The following is an 18,470-nucleotide window of genomic DNA, read 5'->3' as shown; positions in this document are numbered from 1 at the left end:
TACATTTGTTTGGTGATAAACTTATTGTCAAAGGCCAATTTGGATAAGAAAATGAATTAGATGTGGTTGCATTAAAATGCTGTCAAGATATTTCACTTTTCTGGGTCAGTTACATACAATCCAGGAAAGTGAAAGTCCTTTTTGTTTATGGACATAACCTGTTGTGACAACTTATTATCTAACTGTCCCTTTTCACCTAACCTGGAAAGGTTTTTCTTCCCGTTTTTTTTTCTTAATATAGAAGTCAGGATTCTTGATTGTAAACAACAGAATCTTCTCTGACTGGTTTAAGAAGAGGATATTAGTTAAAGGATTTAACTATCTCACACTTGCAAAGTTGTAGGAGAACCAGTCTCAGAAGTTATACAACCAGCAATAACACCCAATTACATTGAAATCAAGCAGGGGTGGGGGTTGCAGGAGACAAAAATATGATCTGCCTAGAGACATTAAGCTTGAAAATCAATATAATTTGAAGATTAATTGGATATGGAGATAAGAGAAGGGTTAAATTAAATATGAATCTCAGATTTATGGTTTAAGAACTATGGTTTGATAATTCCATTTACTGATCATGGTGGGCATTACCAGGTGTGGCTATTCAACATTTTTTTTGAATTCTCTTCTTGGACCTGAAAAATTCTTACATTACAATACTGTCATACCAAAGTGGAAGCTAGAGTTTTATTGTGACAACTTTCTTTATTGTGAAGTTGCATTACAGGAGATATCCCCATCCCGGCAGAAGGGCAACGTTAAGGAAATAGCATGTAAGCATGTGCAGACTCAGTCTTTGGGTGAGCCTGGTGGCGAGTCCCAGAGCTCTTGCCTTCCAGTTTGGAGCGTGATTTGAGCCACAGAATTGCTGCCAGGCAGCGGAAGCCACAGTGTTTTTGCTAGAACAACTCTAATGGGATGTAATTGGGTGTGATTCCTGGCAGCACAACTTCCAGTTTTCCTGCTACAGCCTCCAGTTTCTCTTCCACTAGCCTTGCTCTCCTGCCAGTCTGTATTTTCTAGTGTAGTCAGAGCCATCCTTTTAAGCTGAAAATCGATGAGATTGCTCCCCTAATCAAATCTTGCCAGTAGCATTCCTCTGGCCAGAGGGAGTCCAAACTCTTAAGGTATCAGTTTCCTAGGGGTTGCCAAAACAAATTACTACAAATGTGGGCGGCTTAAAGTGAAAGACGTGTATTGTTTTGGAGGCTTAAAGTCTGAAGTCAAGTTCCTCTGAAGGCCTCCTAGGGGAAGGGGGATCCTTCCTTGCTTCTTCTAGCTTCTGATCCCCCCAGGCTCGCTTTCCTTCATTTGTGGCAGCAGACCTTCAGTCTTCGTACCTCTGTCTTGACATGGCAATCTCCCCGCTGTGGGTCCCTGTCCTTTCACATGGCATTCTTCTCTTATATGAAAACCACTTACAGGGGCACCTGGCTGGCTCAACTGGTGGAGCATATGACTCTTGATCTCAGGGTTGTGAGTCCGACACCCACACTGGGTGTAGAGATTGCTTAACAACAAAATATTTTTAAAAAAGAAAGAAAGAAAACCAATTCCATCAGATTAGGACCTACTCTAGCTCAGTATGATCTCATCTTAAATGGATGACACCTGCAAGATCCTATTTCCAAATAAAGTTATATTCACAGGTACTGGTGATTAGGATTAGGACGTCATCATGTCTTTTGGGAGGCACACAATTCACTTCAACCATGGCCTACAAGGGGGTCTGTGGTGTGACCCCGTGTGCTTGCCCGGGTTCACCTTGTTTGTTTTCCTCTCCTCTCATTCTACGTTCCAGCCACTCCTGACCTTGAGTTCTCTGAAGTGACCATGATCCCTCTAATCCCACAAATGCTCGGGAGAACCCCTCGCCCTGGAATACATTTCCTATATCCACCTTCCTCCTCGTCAATCATACCTGTTCTCCCATATCCTGTACAGGCCCTGGATACCCTACAACGAATGGGCTCTGTGTCTCTTCTTTGTGCTTCCACAGCTAACTGGACTTTTCCTATCATAACATGCATCACACTTTACAATGATTACGTGCCTGATACCCTGGCTCCAAGAAGTCTGGGGCAGTGTCTGTTTTGTTCAATACTATAGTCCCAGCCCTTGGCATAGTACTTGTCACATAGCAGATGTTCAATAAGAAAAATAAATTTAGCAACTGTTTTTAGTTTTGAATACCTGTGATGCATGTAGTAATTTAGCTTTGGATCTTGTTGGAAGGGCCTAGTATTTTGTCAATACTCCTTAATGTAGGGTCTATTAGAGGGAATAAATTGCAGTTATTAGAAGGTTTTCTGTCACAGAAAGTTTCTACAACCTCGTGTCTATAGGAATGACCTTGAATAATAGTCCTGTGATAATCTCTCATTGGTAGGCTGGATCCTCTGGCAAGTTAATGGAAACACAATTTCACAATACTCTTTTAGAATTTGCTCATTTCTCATTGATTTATTAAAGTCATTTTATAACTTAATTTTATACTAGTCATTACAATGATAATTAATCTATTACTTTCTAGTTACTGCGATCATTATTAATTTCTAGCAATGTCAAGACTTCAAACACCAAATATTAAAATCATTGTTTTGTGCAAGCTCCATAGATTTACTATTTGTTTATATGAACTGCTTAGCATTCAGGGCTAAAATTTTTGATTCTTACTCTATTTTCTGTGTCAATGCCTCTCTCAATTACTCCCATGGAAAGAGTAAGGCTTTGTATGCTTCGAATACAGCTAATACCAAAGTTTTTTATATTCATCTTTAGATCTTTTCTGTATTTATAGGTGAATACAGATCAACTACACACTTGTTTCTGTATTTACAGATGGATGTGAGTAGGTATATTTTGGCAGTGCAAAAATGTATATGAAATGCACTAATTTAACATTAGCATCTCATTTTCTGAAAGCCTGCCCTTTCTGCTTCCTTTATGGCTCTTGAAAAAAATGTATTTTAATGTTTTTATTTTTTAAGCTCCTCCTATTGTAATATAGGTTGTATGAAGAATTAAAAGAGAAAAAGAAATAGAAAATTTTTTTGGAAATCTTTTCTTAACTTTTCTGCTAAATTAATTTAGGGAGTACGTGAATACCAACATTGTTTGTGCAATAGTATGTATAAAACAAATAGATGCTCTTTAGTTTGTCATAATGTAGTTTAGGCATAATTTTTCATAAGAAATTGCTAAATATCAGAATCAAACATGATATTTATGTCTATTTTTAATATCTGTTTAGTCTCTACTGAACACACACACACACACACACACACACACACACACACACATACCTGGAATTACATGAGTGCAGGAACCACTGTTCTCAGCCCAGCTGGGCATCCAGGAGGTGGGTGAAGCAACATAAGACATTGAGATGTGTTTTAAGAAGTGAAATCACCCCCCATTATTCCTCCACTGGATGTTTCCATGGTCCTGTCCCTCTCCAGGGGTTCTCTGAAGCTGCAAAGTATGTATCAAAGAATTTAGGGGCTTGATTAATTTCACTGGGAAAAGTTACATCTTTGTGTTCACTAACTTCTAGGTGACATTTAGCATTTTCCTCTGAGTGTAAGCCACAAGCCATAGTAATTTTAGCAGCATTTGTAACTTTGTCACCGAGAGAAACCACGAATATTTCCTATTACAATTATTGTATATACCTCAAAGATATTTTTGAAACAGTGGTAGTTACTCCAGCAAGATCTTAGTTTTTAGTGCATGCACTAAATGCATGGCAGTGCAACGCCTGCTTGGGATTCTCTCCCTCTCCCTCTCACTGCCCCTCTCCTGCGTGCTCGCTCTCTCAAAAAATAAATAAAACATTAAAAAACTGTTGTTAACTAATTTGCTTTCCTTTAAAATAATCAGTTGCATTTTATGCACTTAAAAATATTACTTTGTCTCTAGAAGGACAAAAGAATCCCTGGCGCAAAATGTTTAAGAACTCCTGCTCTTGGCATCATGGGCTGTAGTATTCCTGATGGTTGGCATCTCTAACAGGTCTCAACAGAGTAATTCAAGAGCTCCAGTACCATGGGCCATGTGCTATGGTCACTGTCGGCTGATTAGTCCCCTGAGGCATAGGACAAAATCTTTCACACCCCTCCTCACCCCCAGGACCACCCCAGCTCCAAACTAGTTCCAGCCTCTAGTTGCCTACATGTTTATCTCTTCTCTTATTTTAAAGTTATTGCAGAACCATATACCTTTTAGGCAGTATAAAAATCTGAGTTCAAGTCCTGGCTCTTTCACGTACTAATATTGTCTCCCTAACTAATTTACACAACTACTCTGTGCCTCAGTTTCCTCATTTGCATGATTAACTTCTAGGTTGATGATGACTGTAAATGACTTACCACTTATAAAACTTTAGGATGTGTGGCAATAGAAACTGTTATGCAAATACTTGCTATTACTCTTGGATGACTATGTTCATGAGTCCTATAACTGCATGATAGATAACTATAATTTTAACAGTTAGAGCATTGTTTAAAAAAGAAGCCTTATATTATGTGCCACCTGAGATCATTTTGGCCTCACCCCCGTCTTATTCCAGCTGCTGCTAAGGCAACCAGCAATCTGTGGGCTCTCACTGACACATACAGATCCTACCTAACAGTGCTCCATGCAACTCGTGCTGCACACCTTTTGTTTCCTGCTGATGCAGAGGTTTTGAGACCCTGTGCATTTACATGCATAGCTCAGTGCCCAATCCAGAAGCAGGGAGGAGTTAGTGTCCTTAGAGACAGCGGGCAATGGATACATTTTCAATGTTTCCATGTTTCTATGTTTCTTAGGGATGGCAGAAGTTCTCTCTTTCCAGAGGTGTACAACTTCTGGATTTGTTTGCCTTCACTAGCTCCCCCCCCCACCCCCCATTCCTCTGCTGGTGTCTTTTCAGAAGGCACACGGAATGCCCCATCTAATAGCAACATTGCCTTAGAAAGATAAGGATATGTTAGCTATCATGTACCCCATAACCCAGAACTGGCCCAATAAAATGATGATGATGGATTGCCTGTTAAGTGTTGGCTACCATTCCAGGTCAAAAATAACATCTTGTGGTTTGGGGATTCTGACCTCCAAAGTGCAATACATGAGCTGAATCAATGAATAGTATGGTGTCTTCAAGAAACCAGGAACCAGGGATGGAAGTGGAACTGGTCCATTTTACCATAACTCACAGGGACCTATTTGATACAAGACATTTGTGCTTATCACCCTACAATTTAGTCCTCTTTTCTAATAGAGATTCCAGGTCCCAGGAAGGAATACTTCCATCAGGAGACAGTAAAGAATTTATTCACTGAATTTGCACAGTTGATTTCTTCAGGTTTGTCCTGCTAATGGACCAGTGAAGAAAGAAAGAAGCATTGAATTTATGGCAGCAATCAACCTTCATTAGAATGAAGAAGTAGGATTTCTGCTACACAATAGGGGTGAGGAACAGGCACCCACCCTTTCATGATCGCAAGCCACTGGTAGTGGTGACAAGGGCAATACAACTAATGGCTCAAATCTCCAGGCAAACTCTTATTTTCACAAAACATAGTTCATAAATAATTTAAAACACTAACCAAAGAGTAGGAGTTGAATAAAGGCAAAAATAAAACAAAACAAATCATAAAGTGTTAGAACATCTTTAAGGAAAGCCTGAGACCCTTTACCACTTGATTCTGATATTAGGCTTTGTGGCACACTCTATTTTATAACTGTATGTTTATATCATATTTGCAGAATGAATGTGGATTTTGCGTTAGAGGTACGTTAATACTAGATCATTACTGATGTTTTTGTTCCATTTGCATTTCTGTGCTGGTAGTCTGCAGTGATTTCTATGGGGGTAGGCCCAGAACAATTGCTTCACTGATGCCTGTTCATTCCTTGACTGTCTTGTTTCTATTCATCCAGTTAAGAGTTGGACAATTGCCCAAACATAAACTCATGTTAACAACCCCATTAAACAACTGAATTATTTAGTTACTCCATGAACCCTGATTTTAAATGACTTCTTTGGGGGTATATTAAAGGGTTTCATATTAGTCAGCCTGTTTTCTAATAGTCATTTTCTGAAAGGCTTTCATTTTATTTTAAAAACTCTATTTTGTGCAAGTCATATTTATATTAACATTCCAACAAATGTTTGTGCAAAAGCAGGGAGTTCTTATATACCTTGTAATATAGTCAAATGATTCTACGATTTCTTTTCATCACATGATTACAGTAAAGAGGATGAATCTAAGTTCTAGCTCTATCATTTTCTAATCAAATATCAATTTCAAATCGAATTGGGCAGGCTATTTTTATAACCTTGATTTCCTTATCTGTGAACAAGGGAATGGTTCTGATAAGAAGAGAAAAGAATGAAAGATGTAACACTCTGAAAGAATATATGCTACTGGGCAAGTTATAAACCCTGCTTGCTGTACTTTGGTTTTCTGACCTATAAAACATGGATAAAAGTGTATCTACTTTATCGCGAGTACTAAATTAATTGATAGATGTAGAGAACATAGAATTGTGCCTGTCATGGAGTAGGTATTTATATTGTGCCGGGTACTTCATATGCATTATCAGATATATTTATGCTCCAAACAATAGAAGTAGGTGCTATTTTCTATGATCCCATTTTATAGATGAAGAAAGTGACTCCCAAGGAGATGATGTAACAGAATTTCCTTGACTTACAATGGGGTTCTATCCTGATAAACCCCACTGTAAGTTGAAAATATTGAAAATGCATTTGATGTACCTAATCTACCAAACATCATAGCTTAACCTAGCCTACCTTAAACATACCTTCAACACACTTACATTAGCCTATAGTTGGGCAAAACCATCTAACACAAAGCTTACTTTATAAAAAAAGTGTTGACTATCTCATGTAATGTGTTGAACACTGTACTGAAGTTGAAACACGGAATGGTTATGTGGGTACAGAACGGTTGTATGTGTACTGGTTTACCCTGATTGATGGCATGGCCGATTGGGTGCTGTGGTTCACTGCCCCTACCCGGCATCATGAGAGAAGACCACACCGTATATCGTTAGCTTGGGAAAAGAGCAAAATTTTAAATTCTAAGTACAGTTTCTTACTGAATGTGTATTGCTTTCACACCATCGTGAACTTGAAATATCGTAAATTGAACCATTATAAATGGGGGACCATCTGTACCCAGTCAAGTTTGTACCGACATAAGTGATAAAATCAGGTTTTCAACCAAACATTCTGACTCCATTCTATAATACTGCCTTTCTAACAAGTACCTGACTTAACTACAGATATTTTAAGAATCACATGAAATCATTGATGCACAAATACATGATGTACTGTAAACTGATGTACAAATGTTAATATATTAAAATCATATAGAAATTGAAAAATAGGTACAGTAATTTTATCTTAATTATTTATAAATTCTCCAGCTGGCCTTTTTTAGTGTCAATTCAATGTTTCAGGAAACTGACATGGTATTTTCTGAAACTTTGTTGTCTCCTTACTTTGGGCATTTGGCTTATTTTTACTTTAAAAAATATTTATTTGTTTGTTTGTTTATTATAATTTATTGTCAAATTTGCTAACATACAGTGTGTAAAGTACTCTTGCTTTTTGGGGTAGATTCCCATGGTTCATCACTTACGTAAAACACCCAGTGCTCATCCCAACAGGTGCCCTCCTCAGTGCCCATCACACACTTTCCTCTCCACCCCCCTGCATCTACCCTCACTTTGCTCACTGTATTTAAGTGTCTCTTATGGTTCACCCACCTCCCTCTCTGTTTGTAACTATTTTTTCCCCTTCGCTTCCCCCATGGTCTTCTGTTAAGTTTCTCAAGATCCACATATGAGTGAAAACATATAATATCTGTCATTCTCTGACTGACTTATTTCACTTAGCATACTACCTTCCAGTTCCATCCACATTGCTGCAAATGGGATGATTTCATTCTTTCTCATTGCCAAGTAGTATTCTATTGTATATATAAACCACATCTTCTTTATCCATTCAGAAGTTGATGGACATTTATGTTCTTTCCATAATTTTGCTATTGTTGAAAGCACTGCTATAAACATTGGGGTACATGTGCCTCTATGAATCAGCACTCCTATATCCTTTGGATAAATTCCTAGTAGTGCTATTCCTAGGTCATAGGGTAGTTCTATTTTTAATTTTTTGAGAACCTCCACACTGTTTTCCAGAGCAGCTGCCTAGTTTGTATTCCCACCAGCAGTACGAGAGGGTTCCCATTTCTCCACATCCTTGCCAACATCTGTTGTTTCCTGAGTTGTTAATTTTAGCTTCTCTGACCAGCGTGAGATGGTATCTCAGTGTGGTTTTGATCTGTAGTTCCCTGATGATGAGTGACGTTGAGCATCTTTTCATATGTCTGTTGGCCATCTGGATGTCTTCTTTGGAAAAATGTCTATTCATGTCTTCTGTCCATTTCTTCACTGGATTATTTGCTTTTCAGGTGTTGAGTTTGGTGAGTTCTTTATAGGTTTGGGATACTAACTCTTTATATCTGATATGTCATTTACAAATATCTTTTCCCATTCCGTCAGTTGCCTTTTAGTTTTGTTGATTGTTTCCTTTGTAGTGCAGAAGCTTTTTATCTTGATGAGGTCCCAATAGTTCATTTTTGTTTCTAATTCCCTTGCCTTTGGAGATGTGTAGAGCAAGAAATTGCTGTGGCTGAGGTCAAAGAGGTTGTTGCCTGCTTTCTCCTCTAAGGTTTTGATGGTTTTCTGTTGCACATTTAGGTCTTTCATCCATTTTGAGTTTATTTTTGTGTATGGTGTAAGAAAGTGATCTAGTTTCATTCTTCTGCATGTTCTTCCAGCACCATTTGCTAAAGAGACTATTTTTTCCATAGGTTACTCCTTCCTGCTTTGTCAAAGATTATTTGACCATACATTTGTTGGTCCAGTTTTGGGTTCTCTATTCTATTCCATTGGTCTATTTTTCTGTTTTTGTGCCAATACCACACTGTCTTGATGATTACAACTTTGTAGTAGAGGCTACAGTCTGGGATTGTGATGCCTCCCAATTTGGTTTTCTTCTTCAATATTACCTTGGCTATTCAGGGTCTTGTGTGGTTCCATACAAATTTTAAGATTTCTTTTCTAGCTTTGAGAAGAATGTCAGTGCAATTTTGATTGAGATTGCATTGAATATGTAGAGTGCTTTGGGTAGTATTGACATTTTAACAATATTTATTCTTCCAATCCATGAGCATGGAATAGTTTTACCACTTCTTTGTGACTTCTTCAATTTTCTTCATAAGTTTTCTATAGTTTTCAGCATATAGATCTTTTACAGCTTTTGTTAGGTTTATTCCTAGGTATTTTATGGTTCTTGGTGCAATTGTAAATGGGATCAGTTTCTTGATTTCTCTTTCTGCTGCTTCATTATTGGTATATAGAAATGCAACTAATTTCTATACATTGTTTTGTACCCTGTGACTTTGCCGAATTCATGTATCAGTTCTAGCAGTCTTCTGTTGCAGTTTTTCGGGTTTCCATTTAAAGTATCATGTTGTTTGTGAAAAGTGAAAGTTTGACTTCTCCTTTGCCAATTTTGATGCCTTTTATTTCATTGTTGTTGTCTGATTGCTGATGTTAGGACTTCCAACACTATGGTAAACAACAGTGGTGAGAGTAGACATCCCTGTCCTGTTCCTGACCTCAGGGGGAAAGCTCTCAGTTTTTCCCCACTGAGGATATTAGCTGTGGGCTTTTCAAATATGGCTTTTATGATGTTTAAGTATGTCCCTTCTATTCCAACTTTCTTGAGGATTTTTATTAAGAAAGGATGCTATATTTGTCAAATGCTTTTTATGCATCTATTGACAAGATCATATGGTTCTTATCCTTTCTTTTATTAATGTGATGTATCATACTGATTGATTTGTGAATACTGAACCAGCCCTGCAGCCCAGGAATGAATCCCTCTTGGTAATGATGAATAATTCATTTTATATGCTGTTGAATTTGATTTGCTAGTATCTTGTTGAGAATTTTGAATCCATGTTCATCAGGGATATTGGCCTGTAATTCTCCTTTTTTGTGGGGTCTCTGTCTGGTTTGGGAATCAAGGGAATTCTGGCTTCATAGAATGACTCTGGAAGTTTTCCTTCCATTTCTATTTTTTGCAACAGCTTGAGAAGGATAGGCATTTACTCTGCTTTAAATGTCTGGTAGAATTCCCCTGAGAAGCAATCTGGCCCAGGACTCTCATTTGTTGGAAGATTTTTGATAAGTGATTCAATTTCTTCACTAGTTATGGGTCTGTTCAAATTTTCTATTTCTTCCTGTTTGAGTTTTGGAAGGGTGCTTAGGAATTTTTCCATTTCTTCCAGGTTGTCCAGTTTGTTGGCATATAATTTTTCATAATATCCTCTGACAATCACTTGTATTTCTGAGGGATTGGTTGTGATAAATCCATTTTCATTCATGGTTTTATCTATTTGGGTCCTCTCTCTTTTCTTTTTGAGAAGTCTGGCTAGAGGTTTATCAGTTTTGTTTATTTTTTTTCAAAAAACCAACTCTTAGTTTCATTGATCTGTTCTATTGTTTTTTGGGTTTTTTTTTTTTTTTTGGATTCTATATTGTTCATTTCTGCTCTGACATTTATATTTCTCTTCTGCTGGTTTTGGGGTTTCTTTGTTTTTCTGCTTCTAGTTCCTTTAGGCATGCTGTTAGATTTTGTATTTGGGATTTTTCTCATTTCTTGAGATAGGCCTGGATTGTAGTGTGTTTTTTTTTTTTCAATTTTTTAATGTTTATTTATTTTTGAGAGAGAAACAGAGTGTGAACTGGGGAGATGGCAGAGAGAGAGGGAGACACAGAATAGGAAGGAGGCTCCAGGCTCTGAACTGTCAGCACAGGGCCCGACGTGGGGCTCAACATGGGGCTCGAACTCATGAGCTGTGAGATCGTGGCCTGAGCCGAAGTCAGATACTTAACCGACTGAGCCACCCAGGCACCTCTGGATTGTAATGTATTTTCCTCTTAGGACTGCCTTTGCTGCATCCCAAAGGGTTTGGATTGTTGTGTTTTCATTTTCATTTGTTTCCATATATTTTAAATTTTTTTCTTTAATTGCCTGGTTGATCCATTCATTCTTTGGTAGGATGTTCTTTAATATCCATGCATTTGGAGGTTATCCAAAATTTTTCCTGTGGTTGATTTCACATTTCATAGCATTGTGAGCTGAAAGTGTGCATGGTACAATCTCAATTCTTTTATATTTATTGAAGGCTGTTTTGTGACCCAGTATGTGATCTAAGAGAATGTTCCATGTGCACTCGAGAAGAATGTGTATTCTGCTGCTTTAGGATGAAAAGTTCTAAATATATCTGTCAAGTCCATCTGGTCCAGTGTATCATTCAGGGCCATTGTTTCTTTATTGTTTTTCTGTCTAGATGATCTGTCCATTGCTAGAAGTGGAGTATTAAAGTCCCCTGCAATTACCACATTCTTACCAATAAGACTGCTTATGTTTGTGATTAATTGTTTTATATATTTGGGTGTTTTGAATTTAGTGCATAGACATTTATAATTCTTAGCTCTTCTTGATGGATAAATCTATAATTATGATATAATGCACTTCTTCATCTCTTGTTACAGCCTTTAGTTTAAAATCTAGTTTGTCTGATATAGGTATGGCTACTCCAGCTTTCTTCTGATGTCTAATACCATGACAGTTGGTTTTCCATCCCTTACTTTCAATCTGAAGGTGTCCTCAGGTCTAAAATGGGTCTCTTATAGATAGCAAATAGATGGGTTTTGTTTTTTATCCATTCTGATACCCTACATCTTTTGATTGGAGCATTTAGTCCATTTACATTCAGTGTTATTGAAAGACACGGATTTAGATTCATTGTGTCATCCGTAGGTTTTATGCTTGTAGTGATGTCACTGGTCCTTTGTGGTCTTTGGAACATTCCACTTACAGAGTCCCCCTTAGGATCTCTTATAGGGCTGGGTTAGTGGTGATGAATTCCTTCAGTTTTTGTTTGTTTGGGAAAACCTTTATCTCTCCTTCTATTCTGAATGACAGGCTTGCTGGATAAAGGATTCTTGGCTGCATATTTTTCCTATTCAGCACATTGAAAATTTCCTGCTACTCTTTTCTGGCCTGCCAAGTTTCAGTAGATAGGTCTGCTACTACCCTTATGTGTCTACCCTTGTAGGTTAGGGTCCTTTTATCCATAGCTGCTTTCAGATTCTCTATCTTTGTATTTTGCCAGTGTCACTGTGATATGCTGTGCAGAAGATTGATTCAAGTTACGTCTGAAAGGAGTTGTCTGTGCCTCCTGGATTTCAGTGTCTGTTTCCTCCCCCAGATTGGGGATGATTTGTTCAAGTACAAAGTACAACATTCAACGTTCAAGTACAAGTTCAACATTTCAGCCCCTTTCTCTCTTCTTCTTCTGGAACTCTTATGATACGGATATTGTTCCATTTCATTGAATCAGTTAGTTCTAATTCTTCCCTCGTGGTCCAGAATTTTTTTATCGCTCTTTTGCTTAGCTTCATCTTTTTCCCTAATTTTATCTTCTGTTTCACTTAATCTCCCCTCTGCCTCTTCAATCCTCACTGTCACCACCTTAGTTTATTTTGCACATCATTTACAGCATTTTTAAATTCATCATGACTATTTTTTACTTCCTTGATCTCTGCAGCAATGGATTCTTTGCTGTCTTCTATGACTTTTTCAAGTCCAGCAATTAATCTTATGACTATTATTCTAAATTCTTGTTCAGTTATATTGTTTATATCTTATTTGATCAATTCTTTAGCTGTCATTTCTTTCCGGAATTTCTTTTGAGAAGAATTCTGCCTTTTTCTCATTTGGCTAGTTTTCTGTCCCTTATGTGTTTTAAAAGCTTCTTATATTCCCTGCACCTGCAAGCAATACTGTATTAAAGAGGGGTCATATACTTTCCAGGGCCTGGACCTTCAGGAGGTGTTTTTCGGTGAGTGTTACTTGCTCTCTGTTGTTGTGACTGGTTATTTTATTCCCCTACTTCTGGTGATGTTTTGGACCCTCCACCAGGTGTGCTTTGATTTGTTTGTTGAAGTAGCCCTTCTGAATCCAGCCCACACAGGAGCCAGGGAGATTATCCTAAAACACAAATCCAGCCACGATATTGCTTGAACACAGTCAATAGTTCTCTTATAATTCCTCTTCCCAAAGAGAGTCTGTAGACTCCATGTAGACAGGTGTCTGAGATGCGAGCAGACAGCGCTGCAGGGTTTCTCTGAGGTGCCTCCTGAGGTCCTAGAAGGCCAGGTGCCTTGTTCAAAGCTGGCTTCCAAGGATGCTGCACTTTTCACACTCCCCAAGGGGTGTAGAGATGCTCTTGGGATTTAGAATGATCATCGCACTCGAGCTGAGGGAGAGCTGAGAGTCAGGAAGAAACTTTCCCATATGGAGAGGTGAGGCTTATTTTTACTCTTTATATAACTTTATTTTTTACAACTCTAAGAAAGGGTCCAGACCTCAGCCAAATAGATTGCTGTATTAGGTAGAATTTTAGCATCAATAAGGGTAGTGTGATAGGCAAAGAAACTGAGGCAGTTGAGTACAATGACCTGGGGCTGGGCAGGACATGGGAGACATCTGTGAAGAAACAAAACCCCTCCACTGCTAGACAGTTGAGTTTATTTATCTATTTTGCACATAGTTCTGTGTTAGAAAAATGCCAAGTTAACATACTCATGAAATACTCCAGTGTGTTGAAGATGCAGATTTTGAAATACTTCTTTGGTTAAAAGTTTATCACATCTGTTTCCTAAGGCCATAAAAAAGACTGAAGGTAGAAGTGGGTTATAGTTGCTGAGTCTAAGTATATTCCCACGTGGCACAGTGATACTCATGGGACTTATGTTATGGGGTTGGTGTGGGGATTGAGTGAATACAAGAAAAGCAGTATACATAGTGTCTGATGCATAGTCATTGCTGATAAAGACCACTTATCCTCAATATCCATATCAGTGAGGTCTCACAGCCCTGAGAAATTTCTATTATTTCTAGAAGTCACCAGGGCATATCACTTGTGTGCTCATAAGGAAGTCTTTCCTGTGATGACATTATGGTCTTCATCTCATTTCCTGGGCTGGGTCTGCAATCCTTGCTGGGCTGTGGGAGGCCCTTCCTTAATTCAGCTGTTGCCTCAGCTGGTGGTTGCTGGTGCTGGGTCAGAAGGCACCATGGTAGCTTTGTGGAGTGTCTGGTGTATTGATGTGACAGAACCCTCCTCCTCTCAGGCTGCACTCCATTCTGGAGTCCCAGTGTGCTGGAAGCATGTAGTCTGTCTCATCCTGCATTTTGCAAATAGAAATAGATATTTCAGGTTATATTGCTCTCAACCTTCTCTCATAGGGCTGAAAGGAAAAGTCCTTGAGAGCTGGCAGCACTCTAAGACAAATTTGGGTGAAAGACAACACTCTATCCTCCATTTTGCTTTTCCTCTTGGCTCCAGACTTTGTCTTTTCTTAAAATGAGTGCTTTCCTGGACAGCCCATCCATTCCTCTTGCAAAAATGCACACATACCCTTCCCCCCAACTGAACCTCCAGATATTTGTTAATGTCATTAGTAAGCAATGCTTAGGGTCAGACTGGATCTATACCCCAAACATATACATAATGCATTTATAGTAGCAAACAGAAAGAGAGTATTAGTGTGCCAGAAGGCACTGATATTTTCTTCCAGTTGATTATGTGTAAAATGTGTAAATACTTTATTACTTTTCAATTCTAGCAGATATTGGCTTCTATGACTTAGGATGACATTGTTCAGTATAGTTTTTTTTTTTCCAGTAATAAAGAACTGTTTTGTTGTAGGTCATCCTTTCTCTAGAATGAACTAAGCAACACAACAATAGATCATGCCACTCACTCTCATTTGAGCCATCGTCAAGCATCCTACTCTTTTTTGAGAGTTCAAATACTGATGGCTGTTAGTGTTCTTATAGACAATTGTTAGTAAATTATTTGGTATCTGTTATAAAAACTTTTTTCAAATGATGAGCTCCTTGGACACTCAACATCTAAAGGAGAAAGGAAACATTGATATATCCCATACTTTGTTAAACCCGATGCAGCTAGAATTAGGTTCTAATCTGTAAAGATTTTGTTATTACTAAGGTACACAGAGCAAAGGGAACCTGAAAGCATCAAGCCAAAAATAAATCAGCAGGTAATAAGTATTCACTTATGACTTTGTACCATTGCTGTTGATATGACACCACAGCTGAGACACTGTCATTTTTGAATGTCTAGTCAGAAAATGACAGGTCTATTTTCTTTCTCTAACACTGAGTAACTTCTGTGGTATCAACAGCTTTAGTAATATTGCCTTCGATGTCTATATTTACCTTACCTGAATTATAAAAATATAACTAAGTTGATGGTAAGACCTTGAATTTTTATAACTTTTTGTTTTTTTAAGTGTTTATGCTATAAATGATTTAAAGTCTATTTTTAATAACACACAAAAGTGTCAGCTTAATTTGCTTATGAAACTATGTATTTTCATTATCATTTTTTTGAAAATAAGCTACTGTTGTATTGTCATTTTTTCTAGATAAGAAGAGGTTTAAAAACTTTATAGATATAAGTTTCTTAAACCCAAGAAAACTGAATTTATACTCCAAACCTCAAATTTTATATTCCAATAAGCAATGAATCTTCTGTTACAAAAATTTAGTGCTATCTCCCACACCAATAAGAGTTGCACAGAGGATTATTATTATTATTATTTTTTAAATCTGAAATGCTCTTTCTGTTGGCAAGGTTTCCTTGCCTTAGCTAATTCCTATACATTTCTGCAATTCTAGCTTACATGATGCTTCTTAAAGAAGGGCCTGTTGGGCCCACTAGCTTATGTTACATGTCCTAATCTCCCAGGTATTCCTATTTATTTCTTATACTTTCCCTTTTCATAACAAAACACGTATCAATTGTTTATGCGAATTTCAGGTTTACATTGCATTACTAGGATTTCTGTCCTACAAACCTTCCTTAAACTTCAGATAAGATACAAGAAAACAGTGGAAAAAACAGTCATATTGTTGTGGAAGAACTTAAAACTTGTTAGAAGGGTGTAGAGTCACATGAGTTTCCTGTCTTAATAGCTTTTATCCTGAGGATAGGCCAATGTCAGCACAACATAGGGTGCTCAAAATTCAGAAAATCTGAAGCTGTCCTGAAGAGCAGAGTACATATGTGGAGGCCCTTAGCCATGAAAAAGAGAAGGGGGCTGTTGTGAGGGAGAAAACCAAAGAGAGGGAGCCTCAAATTCTATATAAAAATACAACTGAAGTCTCTGGCTGACCTCCTGATCCATGCAAGGGCAGAGAAGACTCAAATTTTCACAGCTAGTGATAAAAGACTGAATTGAAATTGAGCTGCTACCCAAAAGAGAGTTTGCACATTGGGTGCGATAAAGTTAATTGCCTACAAAAACTAAGATGTCAGTACTTTTTTGATGAACATGATAGGATCTAGAATCTCTATGACATAGTATCTGCACTGTCTGCGATTTAATACAAAATTATTTGATATATGGAAAATCATACTTTTTAAATGTTTATTTATTTTTGAGAGAGAGAGAACGTGAACAGGGGAGGATCAGAGAGAGAGACAGGGAGACACAGAATCCAAAGCAGGCTCCAGGCTTCAAGCTGTAAGCACAGAACCTGACATGGGGCTTGAAATCACAAACTATGAGATCATGACCTGAGCAGAAGTCAGATGCTCAACCTACTGAGCCACCCAGGCACCCCAAGAACCATTTTTAAAAGAAAAGGAAGTCAGCTGAGATCAACCATGAGATGATTTAGATGTGGGAATGAGCAAAGATTTTAAAGCAGTTATTATAATTCTATCAGTGAAGTTGAGGAAAATAAGCTAATAATAAATGGAAACATGGGAAGTCTCAGCAGAGAAATAGAAGTAAATGAAAATTTTAGAACTGAAAAATAAAATACCAGAATTAAAATTCCCTAGATAGGTCTATTGGCAGAATAGAGATGATAGGGAAAGTCATCAATAAACTTAAAGTTAACTCAATAGGAGACTAATCTAAAGACAGAGAAAATAAGATTGAAAAAAATGAACAGAGCTTTGGGGACCTGTGGGCAATAACAAAAGAGCAAAAACAAAAACATAGCATAATCAAACCGCTGAAAGCCTAGGATAAATAGGAAATTTTGCAGCAACTAGAGAATAATGGCATTTTACATGCAAGGGTATAAGTGAAATTAATCTATGGTGAAAGAAATTAGAACAGTGGGGGCAGCAGGCAGGGACTGCTTGGAATGGACAAGAGAAACTTTTGATATCATGATAGAGCTTTGGGTGACATAGATATATGCATTTGTTAAAACAGCAAATATACACTTTATATCAGTATATCTCATTTTGTGTAAATTTAAATTTTTCATTAAAAGAAAAAGTCTAAACTAAAAATTGTAGTTTCCTCCCAGCTTTGGGTATTCTGAGTATAGAGCCCCACTTCATTTCTATCATTGTGTCCCTTGGGCTGAAAACAATAAACAACACGGGGTATGTGCTTAGAAAATTTTTGTCAAGTTAAATTTCATGTCACATATTCCTTTTTTTTTTTTTTTTTTAATCTCTACTGACCTAATGCAGATGACCAAACAATGACCAAGGTCCTGGAAAATAAATAGAAGTTTGAAATAAAGAATCTGTATAAACATGAACATTGCAAGCCAATGAGAATTTAAATATAATAAACAGTGTAGGCCATGTAATAACATGTTAGAGTTTGCATTTTTAGAACTTCTGTTGCTCTATATCAAATCCCTAACATAAGCCAAGCACTTAACATATATGATCTCAAAGAACATATATATTATCTAGAAGAATACTGCAAAATAGATATTACCTCCTTTTTGCAATTGATCAAATGGAGACTAAAGAAAGGTAAAGGATTGAGGTTATATGGTTGATAAATGAGTAGCTGTGTCAGTTTAGGGTACTGACAGGAAACAGTTCTTCCAAGATGGTTCAGATGAAGAGAATTTAATGACAATCTCCATGTGGAGGTGGGGGTAGGGTAAAGGGAATAAAAAAGAGATGACTGGGTACTCAGAGAAAACAAGCAACTTAAGGGAGCCATTAAAATGCTTCAGGTCTGGAGAGACCAAAGAAGAAAATACTATTTCCAAAACCCAGTGAGAACTGGAAATACAGAGGAGAAATAGTTAGCTGGGAACTAAATAGTGGAGGCTTGCAGCTACTGCCAGAGCTGTACAGTGAAGGAAGGGAAAAGACATTTAAGCCTTGCTTCCTGCCTTCTTATCTCCTGCAGGTGCCTCCCACTGGTTGAACCCAACTGGATGTCAGTAGCCAAGGGAGCTGCCAGAGGCAGCCTCCCAGGGCACAGAGCCAGTCAGGGAAGAATGGAGAGTAGAATGGGGT

This window comes from Panthera uncia (genome assembly GCF_023721935.1).
Source record: "Panthera uncia isolate 11264 chromosome B3 unlocalized genomic scaffold, Puncia_PCG_1.0 HiC_scaffold_1, whole genome shotgun sequence".
NCBI classification, from domain to species: Eukaryota; Metazoa; Chordata; class Mammalia; order Carnivora; family Felidae; genus Panthera; species Panthera uncia.
Note: the sequence above shows the minus strand (reverse complement) of the source record.